This window comes from Rhineura floridana, chromosome 14, assembly GCF_030035675.1.
Source record: "Rhineura floridana isolate rRhiFlo1 chromosome 14, rRhiFlo1.hap2, whole genome shotgun sequence".
In the NCBI taxonomy this organism is placed as follows: domain Eukaryota; kingdom Metazoa; phylum Chordata; class Lepidosauria; order Squamata; family Rhineuridae; genus Rhineura; species Rhineura floridana.
Window position 1 is genome coordinate 9,904,915 of NC_084493.1, and position 4,549 is coordinate 9,909,463.

The 4,549-nt window shown below is 46.4% G+C and overlaps 1 pseudogene; it reads left to right on the plus strand.

The window, feature by feature from the left end:
* Positions 1-586: 586 nt before the first annotated feature.
* Positions 587-705, plus strand: LOC133370152 (5S ribosomal RNA; annotated as a pseudogene).
* The last annotated feature ends 3,844 nt before the right edge of the window (positions 706-4,549 follow it).

Sequence of the window (4,549 nt, forward strand, 5' to 3'; positions counted from 1 at the left end):
CCACGATCCATGCCCCCCACTTACCTGTCAACTGGCTTTTTAGCATTGCCCTTAATGAAGATGGGGGCCACAGCTTCCCTAAGGTACTGAAGCTGCTGCCGCCATCTTAGCTGATGGCAGAGATGTGCGTGTGCAGCACGCACGTGTGCCATCAACAAAGATGGCGGCGGAGACTTCATTCCCCTTAGGGAAACTGTGGCCGCCATCTTCATTAAGGGCAATGGTAAAGACTAGACAGGTAGGGGGGCTGTGGGGGCACGTGGGGGGTGGGCAAGGGCATGCACACGGGTGCACACACACACACACACCAGGGGGCCAGGGCAAGCTGATGCCCAAGGGCCCCCGCATGCCTGGAGCCGGCCCTGGTAGGACGTATGGACTCTGAGGACTGTGAGCTCTGTGGGGTGGTAGAAACAATGAATCATGCTCTTTGGGATTGTATTAGGTATGTGGAAGCTAGAGGATCTCTCCTCTTCATGTTTTGGGGATTGGAAACCTGAATGTGGGTTTGGCCCTTCGAGACAAAAGCCTCTGGGGGTTGGTACTTGAGATTATTTGGCAGTTTGTTAAAGACACTAAGCTTTATGACTACAGCCATACTATCCTGAACACGCCCAATCTCGTCTGATCTCGGAAGATAAGCAGGCTGAGGCCTGGTTAGTACTTGGATGGGAGACCGCCTGGGAATATCGGGTGCCGTAGGTTTGAAGGAAGGAAGCTTTATGAAAGGTTGTGAATGAGTTGTTACACGAGGTTGACAGTTGGTGGTGGTAATAGGGCCTTATCTTGGCCTTGATTTGCTATTAAACAGCAGCAGCAGCAGCAGAAGGAACAGGTTCAGAGGAGGGCAAGGATGATCAGGGGACTGGAAACAAAGCCCTATGAGGAGAGACTGAAAGAACTGGGCATGCTTAGCCTTGAAAGGAGAAGACTGGGGGGAGATATGATAGTACTCTTCAAGTACTTGAAAGGTTGCCACACAGAGAAGGGTTAGGATCTCTTCTCAATCATCCCAGAGTGCAGGACGTGGAATAATGGGCTCAAGTTACAGGAAGCCAGATTTCGACTGAACATTAGGAAAAACTTCCTGACTGTTAGAGTGGCATGATAATGGAACCAATTCCCCAGGGAGGTGGTTGGCTCTCCAGCAATGGAGGCATTCAAGAGGCAGGTGGACAGGCATCTGTCGGGTATGCTTTGACTTGGATTCCTGCCTTACATGGCTTGGGACCACAATACCTGATGGAATGCCTCTCCCGACATGAACTCACCTGTACACTACGCTCAACATCAAAGGCCCTCTTCTGGGTGCCTACTCCGAGGGAAGCTCAGAGGATGGCAACAAGGGAGAGGGTCTTCTCAGTGGTGACCCCCAAATTATAGAATGATTTTCTTGACGAGGTGTGCCTGGCGCCAACACTGTTATATTTTCAGCGCCAGGTCAAGACTTTCCCCTTCTCCCAGGCATTTTAGCATGTGTTTTTAATTGCTTTTCAAAAATGGGTTTTTCAATTTGTATATTTGTTTTTAATGTTTTTAATTGTTGTAAACTGCCCAGAGAGCTTCTGCTATGGGGCGGTATACAAATGCAATAAATAAATAAATAAATAAATTGAGCAGAGGATTGGACTTTATTATAGACCCCTTCCAACTCTATGATTCTATGAGTTGTATCTGGAAGGCCAAAGGTTCCTCACAGCCCATCTGCCTTATAAGGATCCTTATAAGGATGCTGAGAGTTATTAGGAGACCCTCCCCTCAAAGAGCCACAATTCCCAGAATTCCCTGGGAAATGGACTGCCTTCAAGTTGATCTTATGGCGACCCTTTCCATAGGGATTTCATGGTAAGCAGTATTCAGAAGGGGTTTACCATTGCCTCCCTCTGAGGCTAGTCCTCCCCAGCTGGATAGGGCCTGCTCAGCTTGCCACAGCTGCACAAGCCAGCCCCTTCCTTGTCTGCAACTGCCAGCAGGGGGGCAACTGGGCTCCTTGGGACTATGCAGCTTGCCCACGGCTGCACAGGTGGCAGGGCACATAACCCCTGAGCCACTTACTGTGGGGGTGATCTTTAGCTGGCCCTTGACACCCAGGAGACACGAGCAAGGATTTGAACTCACAGACTCTGGCCTCCCAGCCAGGCTCTGGGAATTGTAGCTCTGTGAGAGGAATAGGAGTTTCCTTAGAACTCTCAGCACCCTAAACAAACCACTGCTCCTAGGGTTCTTTGGGGGAAGCCATGGCTGTTTAAAGTGAAGTACTATTGTTTTAATTGTACAGTGCCACTAGGGCCATAATAAACTCATTTCTGTGTCCTTTGGTTCTTTTGTGGCCAAAATGGCACCACCCACAAACAAGAGGGAGGTGTCAAACCTGCGCCTGGCAGCAACGCGGGGAGACAAGGATGGAGCAAGTTCCCCACCCCTGATGTAAATGATCTCAAGTACAATCCCTGGCGTCTCCAGTCAGAAGGCGGAGGTCACATATGGTGGTGAAGATCTCTGCTGTCATTCAAAATGAAATAAACTAAACCTGGATGGATATGGATGGAGAAGGTATGAGGCACCTTTTTATGCTGTTACATTTATGGAGGCTGAAATAATCTCCACTGATATAGGAAGGCATACTATGACCGAGGATACATAGAACTGATAATAACAACAACAACAACAACAACAACAACAATAATGAAGAAGAAGAAGAAGAAGAAGAAGAAGAAGAATTTATGACCCAGGGCAGATTACAACAATTTTAAAACCCATATTAAAAACAACCTAAACAACATCATAGAAATAGGGTGGGTTCTAAAAATACACATCTCAGGTATCAAAGACCATGGCAAAGAGGTGAATCTTCAGCATTTGCCAAAATTCTACCTTGTACAATGAAGTTACCAGATGCACCTCGGTGAGGAGGGAGTTCCACAGCTTACGGGCCACCACAGATAAAGCCCTCTCCGGGGCCACCCCCCTGGGCTCCTGAGGGTCGTGGAACTAGCAAAAGGGCCCCCTCTGCTGATCTCAGCACCTGAGAGGGTCTGTAGGGAAAGAGGAACCTAACCCTTCAGGAAAATGCTCTTAGAGCAGTCGACAACCAGTAAAAAAAGAAAGAAAAAGGTATAAAACCAGTGAAAACAATAAAATGACATTACATAATGAAAACAGCAACATAAATGAAAACAGCAGGGTAAAAGCGCACCATCTATCACAGTGGAAGAATAAAAACCAGGATAACAAATATTTAAAAGAAAAGGCTTTAAAAACTAAAATATTATTTTCACCTGGCATTGAAAAGACATCAGGGCAGGTACTAGGGAAGACTCCTTGAGGGGAGTGTTCCTCATATGAGGCACCATGGTTCAGAAGGCCCTCTTCCTAAGCACAACCCATCTCCTCCACATGGCAGGATGAAATGTGTGGTAAAAATTCTGAAGTGTGGTAAGATTTTCTCTATTTGGCCAAATGACGTAACCATTTCACCGCACATGCTGCCAATCATCACTGTTTCTTATGTTGTGGTAAAATTCTCCATACTTGGTAGGGTGGGATGACCCATTTTACCACAGATTCTCTCACACCTCAGGAACAGTTTTAGGACTCATCTTTTCCTCACCATACAGCTCACAATACATGGCAGGATGAGGCAACCACTTGACCCCACATTCTAGCACACATTTTTTCATAGGGGTGTGGTAAAACTCACACATGGCAGGAAGAGTTGACCAATTCACCTCACATTTTACCACACATCTTCAGCTAATATGTGATAAAGTTCTCATCACTTGGCTGGATGAGGCAACCATTGTGCTGCACATTTCGCTAAATATTTTATCACCCATCTGTTCTTTCTGACAAGATTATCTGACTTGAGGAGAGGGAAAGCCTTCCTGTTTCCAGACAAGGCTATTGATCCAAGCTTGAGCAGAAGCAAAATCCATCTATGAAGTCATCCCAACAAAATGTTATGCACCTGGGCCTTAGCACCCACACAATTCAAATAGAAACAACCTTCTCACCTGCTGTCTTCCAGCGGGAACAAGAGAGACTTATTTCAGTCAGACATCAGGTGAAGACTATATCCAGCCAGCAAACTTTCTGTTGGATTAGACAAGCTGTGTTGCAGTCTCTTTCCCCCCACCCACATGTTTTGTGTCATATCCCACTTGGCAGCCAGATAATTAATGCCACTTAGAACCAATGTTCCCCAGTCTGTTTTTTATATTAGCAAGTATTCTTAGCCCATTGCAAGTTGGCAAAAGTGTCTGAGAAATACGGTCCTGTGTCTATTCCCAACACATTTCTGTGCACTGCTGTGGCGTCTTGGCGCCAGGTCCGGAATTCACAACTTGGAATTTGCCAGGCTGCTTGTAAAGTTTACCAGTCCTTGCATAGTAGGTTACTTGTCTGTGGATGCATTTGTATTGGATTAGATTCAGATAGCCTTTAGCAACTTCAGCTGCAAGAAATCCTGCTGAAATCCAATGGAATAAAGTCTTCTTCCAATATAAGCAGGGCCATTTGGCTGCCTGTTGAACAGAATCTGATAGCTGCT